Here is a 12,496-nt window from a genome sequence, read left to right on the forward strand (position 1 = left end):
GTGGAATTTTGAGTCAGATCCTAAATTGCCAGACAGGTCTCGAATCGAGCAATCTCGAATCGAGTTCGTAATTGGTCAAGGGCAGGATATAGATTGCGTTATGAGGTGGTAGGTTGAGGGGATTGAGGTTAGGGTGTTTAGGTGGATTAGATAATGGGGGTGGTGAAGTTGAAACAAAATTTAAGAAGTCAATATTTTCCTTAAATTGGAGGAAAAAAGATTAATTTGAAAAATATATTTCAAAATATTTAAGCGAATTAAACATAAGAAAATTCGGAAAAAAATCCTCCATACCTAACACACCCTTAATCAGGAAGAGAAATCAGTGCTGCTAGTGCATATCATAAAGTAGTTTTTTTATAAGGGTTCATTTCATCCACAAACCTTAGATTTGATTCTATAACACTAACACTCCACGCAGTTTGCGATATCAAGTTTACCTTCCTTTTAATCTTTTTGTAACAATTCTTTTAGCATAATTATGTTGTAAAATCAACCTAAAAATAGTTAGTACAAAAGTAAATAAGAAACATAAACAAAGAAAACAAAGAGAGTCAAGAAGAAAATGCTTAGACATTTTCTCATTTTTTCAGGAGTATTTCAATTATTAAGTTTACCGAATATGAGTTTTTATGCCTCTGTTTATAGTGTTCATGAAGACATACAAAAAATTGTAATAATATAGCATTAACAATAAGATCATCAAGAAGGTTAAAGGATGCGAGAGTTATATGAATAATAATGGTGTGTGGAGTAGTGAAGGATTAACTATACATCATGAAGAAGATTAATAGTCGTCCATATTAATATTTCATAACAAACTATTTTTAATATAAAAACCTATTAATTGACTGATTTTCTTTTAGTGATATACTTTTTCTTTAAAACTAATTTTAGAAAATCATGCACGAATTTAATTTTGACTAATTTATATTTATATTAATGTAAAAGCATGAAGGATTTTGGCATCATTTTTTCTCAAATGGTGTCTCTAATCCTTCAACTCCGTACAAATCAAACGTTTAGATCACCGTAATCATCAACATACAATGTCATTTTTGCAGCTAAATTAATCACTAGTTGAAAAAATGGAGAAAATCTTTAGCTATTAGAGTCAGAGCTCTCTATAATAACATGAATTCTGATAACAATATTTGGAATAACTTTTTCACTTTTTCTATAGTGATCAAAAGAATATTCAGGCAAATGACACTGTCATAGAGAGGGTTGATTGTATATATACACACATAATATATGAGGTGAAAGAAATAAAATAATTGTTACAGTCAAATCATTCTATGATATCATGAATTCACGAAAATGACCAGGTTTTTTTTTTCAGAATTGAATTTTCAAATTTTCTGTAACAACCAAAAAACAAGAAACCAACAAACATTGCAATTATTGTCACGACCAAAGTCTACACCCTGTACGTGGCCGGCACTCAAGAACCATTGCTGGTCCCTAAGCGAACCCTCATACTGGCTGACTACAAGCGGAAGACTAACTTAAGCATGCAAAAGCTTAAAACTGAAATAAAATTCAATAATCTCAACTTTTCAAAACTTTAACTCAAATGAAATACTCTGAATATAAAAATAATATTCAACTCGCCATAAAATAGGCAATTTAAGTCTTTAAAACATTTAATAAAATAAATGAATAATACAGACTTCTCAACTATACTGACTATCTATGAAGCCTCTAACTGATAAAGATGAAAGTCGGGACAAGACCCACGACATCCTAACAACTGATATAACTGAAAGGTAATTGAAATCCTCCGGAAACAAGGAGGTTCACCATAGCTAAGTCGAACTCTCGGATGTATCAACGAAGCTCCTGTTGATGATCCTGAATACCTGTGTCTGCATCATGAGAAGATGCAGGCCAAATGGCTCAGTACTGGAATGTACGAGCATGTAAGAGAAATTCTAAAACATAAACATAAGCTTGAAACTTGATAAAAAAGAAACATACTTACCTCTTTTCAATCTTACTCAACTCAAGGAATACTCCAAACTACTCAAAACTACTCAAACTTACTCACTCAGAAGTACTCAAGGATAAGATACTCAACTCAAAGATTAGATACTCAACTTGAAGATTAGATACTCAACTTCAAAGATATGATACTCAACTTCAATGATATGATACTCGACTTAATGATGCACAAATCAACTCAAGATACTCAACTTAAGGTACTCAACTCGAAATATTCAACTCCTGGTACTTAACTGAACTTATTTCAATATAAAGCAGTTTAAAACAAGTGTAATATAAAGAAAAGATGTTTAAGAACATGATGTCAACTCTGTGTATATAACAAGGATACAACATAACTCTGAAATGTAAATGAAAATACAATTAACTGATGTATATAAAAATACAATAACTTATGTGGGAGTTTTTCTAACCGGCAACCATCACATAAGAGCTATAGTGATGATACAACGATCTACCTCACGCTGACAACGCATCCTATACCCGGCCAAAGGTATAGGACCTGAACTACTAATGGATCCACTAGTCTATGTGAAAAGGGTTCATCTAAAAAGTATGATCATTTTCTACCCATGATGACTACATGGTTTATGGAGGCTGTGAGTTGTTTGAACTCTCCCTCATATCGGTGTTCAATACTACTCCCAAAATATACTAGCTCTTATGTTTTTTTTAAAAAACAAACTTCTTTTGTGATTTGAGATTAGTGCTCAAAAAATTAGCCCGAAGGCTATCTTGGAAATCTTAGTTTCCTCTCTTGCTTCATTTAGAAAGAGATTACTCTTTTCTGAAAACTAGCCCGAAGACTCTTTGGAAATCTCAGTTTTCATTCTTATTTAAATGTGAAAACATTTACTCTTTGGGAATACATAATCCCCATATACTTTTGAAGAAAAGGACTTTAAACTTTACTCTTTACTGAACTCAAAGCTTTAAGTCTTAAAACAAAGTTTAAACATTTATAAAAGACTTCTTAAGGTATGGTTCATGTCGAATTATGGACATGAACGACTTAATGCAAGGTTTTCAATAACCATAGATACAACTCAATACTTGGAACTCAAGAACTTCAATGATACTACTCATCTCAAGATTTTTCGACTTATAGTGTTCATGCAGAATTATGGGCATGAAATATTCAACACAAGTACTCAAAGATGCTTCTCAAAAGGGATTAAGAACTCACCACTTAAAGGCTTAGAACTTAAAGATACCACTTCTCTGAAAGATGCTCAACTTACGAAGTTCATGCGAAATTATGGGCATGAAACAACTCGACTCGATGGTCTACATAACTATATGGAACTCACGTATATGACTCTTCTTATTCTCTGACTTACTTCCTCAAAAGATAGTTCAAATCGATAGTTGATCTCAAAGGATTCACAATTGAACTCAAAGGTTTTCTTGAATTCTACTCTTAACTCTCTTTTGAATGTGAATTATGAATTCAAAAGTTATAGTTCATGATAAGAAAGATCTCATGATGACATGGAAGATTCGAGAATACACTCTCCTTATCCTCATACTCACTTGTAATGACCCTCATGGTCATTTTGTGTCTTGCCTTCTGTGTGTCGTTTAGAGCGTTCCTATAGCGACCCCAAGTCATTTATGACTTGCTGGGACTGACAGTTCGGTCACCTGGTCGTTCGTTTGGTCTTGGTGCGAGTTTTTGTGTTTTGGAGCTTATGAGCCTTGAACGATCATTTTCGATCAAAAGTTCAAGATGATGACATCGGAATCCAATTCTGACGATTCCATCAGCTTCGAAAGGGCCATTTTAGGCTATTAGCATGGTCGTCATGACTCCCGATGTTTTCAGTGTGAGTCGGTGCGATTAGGCGTTTTAACTTTAAGTTATGCCTAAATTTGACTTTGGTCAACATTTTGAGCAAACACGCTCGGATGAGAATTCCGTTAGCGTGGTTAGTTTCGGGATGTCGAGTTTGGTCTAGATTGACCCTTCTTTTGTGTCTGGAGGTTTTCGATATCTTTCCGAGCCCTTTTGTGGGTTTTGACTTAAAATGACTTTTGGAAGTGGGACCCCCTTTTTATCGAAATGACCTTTGATGGAAATTTTGACTACGCCGTTGAGTCTGGAATGTCGAATTTGGTATGATTGCATATCTCGTTTGCGTGCATGGGGTTCCGAACGAGATCGGAGCACCCCGTCGGAGTTTCTAATTTTGGAAAAAAAAAGTTGCAGAAAATCTGCTATTTATTGTAGAAAAACCAGCAACATTTCCAAAAATTCAAACCCTCATAACTCTCTCATCTCTCAACCGATTTGGTCGATTCAAAAGGCAAAGTTGTGAGATTTTTCAAGGACAACGCGTTGGTGATCTCGGATAGTGATTTGGGGTCTCCTTTTGAGGTAAATTTCGTGAAATACCTGCTGCCACACCCTTTTTGTGAGCTTGATTTTGGAAGATTTTGAGACTTGTTTTCTCAGCCTTTCTAGGTCCGATTTCAGTGATTTTTGAGGCTATCTTGAGTGGTTTTTCGAGGAGAACATCGTGGTGTTGTCGCATTTCACTGTAGACCTTCAGTTTTTGGTAAATACACGGATTCAACTGTTGTCCCATTTCTAATTTTTGAGAACATTTGAGTTTTAGTTGCATGTTGATATTGTGTTGTTCCCGAGCCCCGAATTGTATTCCATTTTGGGACATGAGCTGGGGGAACTGGTTAGGACCCACTTTTGGGGTTAATTTCAGAATTTCCTGCGCGGGTCCCACGATTCCCGGTTTGACTCCAAAATTGACCCGTCTCCGTTTGTTGTGATTTTGGTGTCTAAACGACTGTAATAACGTTGTGATTCACTTTTTGATAGCGGGGCAGCGTTTCGAGGACGTTCATAAAGGGAAAGCTTCGGAGAAGTAATTTTGGAGCGCATGTGATTGGCCTACAGGTAGGCTACGGTTTCCCTCTCTTAGATTGAGCTCGAGAATGTGAATGCATGTTGATTAGTTGGGATTTGGGTTGGGTAGTTATTGAATCCTGCTTAGGTGTTAAGAAATCATGTTTTCGGCCAATTTCGGGGATTATCGGGTAACTGTGAGCATGCTTTTTGTTATTAATGGACCCTGCTCGCTATGTGGAGTGCTTGCATGCTTAATTATTGTCTATTTGAAGCATGTTGGGCCTTAGTTGAGGTTTTACTAGGGTTTGCCTTAGAAATACATGATTCAGATCCGATAGGCCTTAGTTTTGCCCCGACGTCGCTCGGCCGGCTTAGATTCCTGTAGACTGATGTAGCAGACTTGAGTCTGATAGTTTGGGCCTTAGTTAGGTGATACTCTTTCTCCGACTATAGTTATCCTTATTTTCCCCGATGTTACGGCTTCACGAGTTACATCGGTGAAACTAGTTCTACTTCGCGATTTGAATTTGATTTTCGATTTGGTTCCAAGGACTTACATTGGTTGGCTAAGTATGGACAGCGTTCCACGGACATTTATGAGTGTGGATCGATTATGACTCTTTCAGCAGCTACATTGGCACCTTTATAGAGCATCCGGTTTAAGTTCTGGCCTCTATTGCGTAGATACTTATATAGAGCATCCGGTTAGAGTTCCGTCCTCTATTGCCCAGATACTTATATAGAGCATCCGGTTAGAGTTCGGACCTCTATTGCCCAGATACTTATATAGAGCATCCGGTTAGAGTTCCGGCCTCTACTGCCCAGATACTCATATAAAGCATCCGGTTAGAGTTCCGGCCTCATATACTTGATACTTGTGATTGGTTACTTGGGTACTTCTGGTGAGCATCCGGTTCGAGGTCCGGCCTCCGTACTGTCAGATTCTACTAATTAGGGTTGAGATTCTGGTTCGATGTTCTTCGTTCTTGGATTCTTATATGCAATTCTCTTTAGTTTTAGTTATTCTGTGTACTCGTCGGGCTTATGGGGGTCCATTTGGGTTTTTATTTAACTTGCGTACGAGTGTACCTTCTGGGCTTATGGGAGCCCAGTTAGGTGTAGTTAGTTTATAGATTACTTTAGTTAGTTCTTTCTTCACTCGTGTGCATTCCTTTGTTAGTTATATTTTTGTTCTTGACCTCGATTTGCGTATTCCTTCTTTTCCTATTGCCTTTACTTTTCAAGTTCAGTCGGCCTATGATGCCTACTGGGTACCTGTTGTTTTGGTACTCATGCTACGCTCTGCATCTGTTTCGTGATGCAGGTCCGGGCACTAGTAGCCAGCGTTGATCGAGCTTGGAGCAGACTGATCCGGAGACGGGAGTGAGCACACAACGTTTTGTGCTATTTCAGTCTCCATCTGTATATATAGACTTGTCTTTCACCTTTCGAGACAGTCCAGTCTCTGTTGTCCACTTTTGGGACTTGTACTCATGTTGTTAATAGCTCTGTGCTAGTGACTTCCAGGTTGTAGGAGGGATCTTTATTTGTATATATGTTTTATGTTTTTGGTTTGCTTCCGCTTGTTTATATTGTTATTTGCCTACTCTTGTTTAGTTTCTACCCTCAGACCCATTACTTGTTGTTTCGGGTTACGGGTTGGCTTACCTACTGGTGGGTTATAGTAGGTGCCATCATGACTTGAGAAATCAGGTCGTGACAAGTTGGTATTAGAGCCCCAGGTTTAGCGGTCTCACTTGTACAGAGCTAACGTCTAGTAGAGTCTTGCGGATCGGTGCGGAGACGTCCGTAACTTATCTTCAGGAGGCTACAGGATGTCCTTAGGAAAATTTCCTCTTTTGTTTTGCTTTTGTGCAACGTGTGTCTTATTGGTTGCTGGAAATCTCACTTGTTTCACTCTTTCGCAGGATGGCTCGCTCGCGAGGTGGCACGGCCAAGGATGGCACACTCGGGTCTACAGGCAGAGCCTCAGCTTGGGGTAGACGCCGACCTCGAGGTCGAGGCAGGGCCATAGCACCAGCCCGAGATAAGGAGTAGGAGCCTCAGGCAGCATATGTACCTCCACAACCGGTGGGGCCGGGGCCAGCCCAGCCACCACCTGCACCAGCTGCAGCTGCAGCTCTTGATCTTCATGCTCTGCTGACTCAGATACTAGCAGCTATTGGGGAGATGCGATAGGCACCATCCCCAGCAGCACCTGCACCAACCCCAGCAGTATCAGCACCAGTTCCAGCGCCGCAGGGTCAGCCTGCCGCAGCGGCAGCAGAGGTTCAGCCGCCACCAGTTCAAGTGGTTGTCATGTCAGACCTAAAGGATGGGGAGATGCCACTGCGCGAGCAGAAGATGCTCGGGGTATTCCAGAGGTTGGAACTGCCGATATTCTCAGGGGCGATGAGGGAGGATGCCTACGAGTTCCAGCTCACTTGTCAGGAGCAGCTACAGTCATTAGGCCTCTTGGAGTCGAGAGGAGCCGACTTCACTGCTCATCAGTTTCGTGGGCCAGCCAGGCAGTGGTGGCACTCGTATCGAGAGTCCAGGCCAGTTGGATCGCCTCCCGTATCTTGGAGTGAGTTTTCAGAGGCTTTCTTGGGCCGGTTCATGCCACGGAGCGTCAGGGATAGGCTTCGTGATCAGTTCTCCAGATTGGAGCAGGGCCCTATGACCGTCTCAGATTACGAGACGAGGTTCCATGAGTTATCTCGACATGCTACCATGATCCTACCCACAAAAGAGGAGAGAGTTCGTTGTTTTGTACGTGGGTTGCGGTACCATCTGAGGGTCGACACAGAGCATTTGGTTTCGGCCGGCCGTTCATTTCTTGATGTGGTCGACCATGCCCGATCCATGGAGCATATTCATCGCGAGGCCCAAGGGGGCAGCGATAAGAGGACATGCTACCAGGGCAGCTACAGCGGGTCCCAGACTAGAGGGAGAGACTCATATGATAGGCCCCGCCAGAGGTTCCAGCAGGGTCAGTCCAGTCGTCTTGTTCAGGCGGCATTACCTGCTTCTGAGGGAGGCCAGCATCACCAAGGTGGTCCTATTACGGGCCAGAGTTCGAGGGGATCAGATTCTCTCCCTTTCTATCGCGGTCGGGTTACTTTAGGGCGTTCAGCTTCGGGGTGTTTTGATTGCGGTGCGCTTGACCATTGGTCTAGAGAGTGCCCCAGGCGAGGGTGAGGAGCGATTGTACCAGCTCCCCTTGAACCTAGACCAGTTTTAGCAGTGCCCCCTCTAGCTAGAGGTGGTGGTCAGGACTAGGGTCGTCGGGACAGCCGACAGGGTACAGAGGCAGAGCTCGGAGAGGCAGGTTAGGTGGTAGATCAAATGCATTGGGTAGAGGTGCTCAGGGCCATTTCTATGCAGCCCCAGCGAGGGCGGCGACTGAGACATCTGAAGATGTTATCACAGGTACGTTTTTATTATGCCATCAGCCTGCTACAGTATTATTTGATTCCGGGTCCACATTCTCGTATGTATCTGTTTATTTTGCTCCTCGATTGGGTATGAGGTCTAAGTCTTTGGCAGAGCCAGTTCATGTTTCAACCCCGGTGGGTGAGTCCTTAGTAGTGGATCAGATATTGCGATCTTACTTAGTGACTATCCAGGGTTGTGATACTAGAGTTGATCTTATTCTGCTAGATATGGTTGATTTTGATGTGATTTTGGGCATAGACTGGTTATCCCCATACCATGCGGTCTTGGATTGCTACTCCAAGACCGTTACTTTAGCCATGCCTGGCATTTCCCCAGTATTGTGGCAGGGTGCTTATAGTCACACACCGACAGAGATCATCTCTTTTATGCTGGCTAGACGGTTGGTTACTTCTGGGTGTTTAGCTTATTTGGCTTATGTGCGAGATGTGAGTAGAAATGACTTTTCAGTTGACTCAGTTCCTGTGGTTAGAGAGTTTGCAGATGTGTTCCCTACAGACCTACCTAGCCTACCTCCAGATCGTGACATTGATTTTGCCATAGATTTGGAGCCCGACACCTGTCCTATTTCTATTTCGCCTTACCGGATGGCTCCTGCATAGCTCAGGGAGCTCAGTGTTCAGTTAGAGGATCTCTTAGGTAAGGGGTTTATCCGTCCTAGTGTGCCGCCTTGGGGTGCTCCTGTTCTGTTTGTGAAGAAGAAGGACGGGACTATGAGGATGTGTATTGACTACAGGCATCTGAACAAGGTGACGATGAAGAACCGTTACCCCATGCCTCGTATTGATGATTTGTTTGATCAGCTTCAGGGTGCCGCCGTGTTTTCTAAGATTGATTTAAGGTTCGGGTACCATCAGCTGAGGATTAGGGCAGCGGACATCCCTAAGACTGCATTTAGGACCCGTTATGGCCATTATGAGTTCTTGGTGATGTCGTTTGGGTTGACTAATGCCCTTGCTGCCTTCATGGATTTGATGACACGTGTGTTCAGGCCATACCTTGATTTATTTGTCATCGTCTTCATTGATGACATACTGGTATACTCGCGGAGCCGGAGTGAGCATGGGCAGCATTTGAGGATAATGTTCCAGACTTTGAGAGATCAACGGCTTTATGCCAAGTTCTCAAAGTGTGAGTTTTGGCTTGAGTCTGTAGCCTTCTTGGGGCACGTGGTGTCCAAGGAGGGTATTAGGGTAGATCCAGCGAAGATTGAGGCTATTCGTGATTGGCACAGGCCCACTTCTATTACTGAGGTTCGTAGCTTCGTCGGGTTAGCGAGTTACTACAGACGCTTTGTTGAGGGCTTTTCTACTATTGCAGCCCCGTTGACTCGATTGACTCGTGTTGATGTGCCCTTTGTTTGGTCAGAGGAGTGTGAGGCGAGCTTTTTGAGGCTCAAGGAGTTATTGACCACTGCTCATATATTGACTTTTCCAGTTGAGGGTGAGGGATTCACGTTTTATTGTGACGCATCCGGTGTTGGTTTGGGTTGTGTATTGATGCAGCAGGGCCGAGTTATTGCTTATGCATCGAGGCAACTTAAGATCCATGAGCGCAACTACCCCACTCATGACTTGGAATTGGCAGCGGTAGTTTTTGCGCTTAATATTTGGAGGCACTACTTGTATGGAGTTCGATGTGAGATCTATACCGATCATAGGAGTCTTTAGTACATCATGAGCCAGAGGGACCTTAATTCGAGGCAGCGTCGTTGGATTGAGCTCCTGAAGGACTACAACCTTTCTATTCTTTATCATCCGGGCAAGGCGAATGTGGTAGCGGACGCCTTGAGCCAGAAGGCGGTGAGTATGGATAGTCTAGCCTTCTTATCTGTTGAGGAGCAACCCTTAGCTTTGGACATTCAGTCCTTAGCTAATAGCATGGTTCGGTTGGATATCTCAGATTCTAGACGCGTCTTGGCCTTTATGGGAGTTCAGTCTTCTTTGCTTGATAGGATCCGTGGTTGCCAGTTTGAGGATGATACCTTGATGGCCCTTAGAGATCGAGTGTTAGCGGGTGATGGTGGTCAGGCTAACTTAGATCCTGATGGAGTGTTGAAATTTGCCGGCTGCATCTGTGTTCCGAGAGTTGGAGATTTGATATAGTTGATACTTTCTGAGGCCCATGAGTCTAGATACTCTATCCATCCGGGCACAGCGAAGATGTATCGTGATTTGAGGCAGCATTATTGGTGGAGTGGCATGAGGAGAGATATTGCTGACTTTGTTTCCCGTTGCTTATGCTGCCAGCAGGTAAAGGCCGAGCATTTGAGGCCTGGTGGTGAGTTCCAGAGATTACCCATTTTGGAATGGAAGTGGGAGCATATCACTATGGACTTTATTGTGGGGTTGCCTCAGACTTTTAGAGGTGTTGACAGCATTTGGGTCATCGTGGATCGATTGACCAAGTCAGCACACTTCCTTCCTGTTCATACTACCTTCAGTGCTGAGAGGTTGGCTCGTATCTATATTCGGGAGGTAGTTCGTCTTCATGGTGTGCCTGTTTCTATCATTTCAGATCGGGGTTCACAGTTCACTTCCAGCTTTTGGAGGGCTTTTCAAGAGGAGTTGGGAACCCGTGTCCACCTTAGCACAACATTTCACCCACAGACGGATGGCCAGTCGGAGCGTACTATTCAAGTCCTTGAGGATATGTTACGGGCCTGTGTTATGGATTTTGGAGGTCAGTGGGACCAGTTCTTGCCTTTGGCGGAGTTTGCGTACAATAACAGTTACCATTCTAGTATTCAGATGGCCCCGTTTGAGGCCTTATATGGTAGGCGTTGTCGCTCTCCAGTTGGTTGGTTTGAGTCTACAGAGCCTAGGCCGCGTGATACAGATTTGCTTCAGGAGGCCCTGGATCAGGTGAGGGTGATTCAGGAGAGGCTCAGGACGGCTCAGAGTAGGCACTAGAGTTATGCGGATCAGAGGCGTTGACCTTTGATATTCTCTGTTGGTGACCGGGTATTCCTCCGTGTGTCACCCATGAAGGGCGTGATGAGGTTTGGGAGGCGGGGCAAGCTTAGCCCCAAGTACATTGGGCCTTTTGAGATACTCCGGACAGTTGGGGAGGTTGCTTATAAGTTGGCCCTACCTCCAGCATTTTCAGCCATCCACCCAGTGTTTCATGTTTCGATGTTGCGGCGATATGTTCCTGATGAGTCCTATGTGCTCTAGTATGATGCAGTCGAGTTGGATGATCGTTTGACATTTGTAGAGGAACCAGTTGCCATTCTAGCTAGAGATGTGAGGAGATTGCGCTCGAGAGCCATTCCTGTTGTTAAGGTCCGTTGGAGGCATCGTTTAGTCGAGAAGGCTACCTGGGAGACCAAGCAGGAGATGCGAGGGCAGTTTCCCGACTTGTTTGAGCCTTCAGGTATTTCTTGATCCTTTCTTTCGCGGACGAAAGTCCTTTTTAATAGTGGATATTGTAATGACCCTTATGGTCATTTTTGTGTCTTGCCTTCTGTGTGTCGTTTAGAGCGTTCCTATAGCGACCCCAAGTCATTTATGACTTGTTGGGACTGACAGTTCGGTCACCTGGTCGTTCGTTTGGTCTTGGTGTGAGTTTTTGTGTTTTGGAGCTTATGAACCTTGAACGATCATTTTCGATCAAAATTTCAAGAAGATGACATCGAAATTCAATTCTGATGATTCCATCAGCTTCGGAAGGGTCATTTTAGGCTAGTAGCATGATCGTCATGACTCCCGATGTTTTCAGTGTGAGTCGGTGCGATTAGGCGTTTTAACTTTAAGTTTAAGCCTAAGTTTAACTTTGGTCAACATTCTGAGTAAACGCGCTCGGATGAGAATTTCTTCAGCGTGGTTATCTCTGGAATGTCGAGTTTGGTCTAGATTGACCCTTCTTTTGTGTCTGGAGGTTTTCGATATCTTTCCGAGCCCTTTTGTGGGTTTTGACTTAAAATGACTTTTGGAAGTGGGACCCCCTTTTTATCGAAATGACCTCTGATGGAAATTTTGACTGCGCCGTTGAGTCTGGAATGTCGAATTTGGTATGATTGCATATCTCGTTTGCGTGCATGGGGTTCCGAACGAGATCGGAGCACCCCGTCGGAGTTTCTAATTTTGGAAATAAAAAGTTGCAGAAAATCTGCTATTTATTGCAGAAAAACCAGCAACATTTCCAAAAATTCAAACTCTCATAACTCTC

At 43.0% G+C, this 12,496-nt stretch overlaps 1 pseudogene; it reads left to right on the forward strand.

Annotated features, from left to right (window-relative positions):
- Window positions 1-4,066: 4,066 nt before the first annotated feature.
- Window positions 4,067-11,712, forward strand: LOC125864270 (uncharacterized; annotated as a pseudogene).
- Window positions 11,713-12,496: the final 784 nt, after the last annotated feature.

This window comes from Solanum stenotomum, chromosome 5 (assembly GCF_019186545.1).
Source record: "Solanum stenotomum isolate F172 chromosome 5, ASM1918654v1, whole genome shotgun sequence".
NCBI lineage: Eukaryota > Viridiplantae > Streptophyta > Magnoliopsida > Solanales > Solanaceae > Solanum > Solanum stenotomum.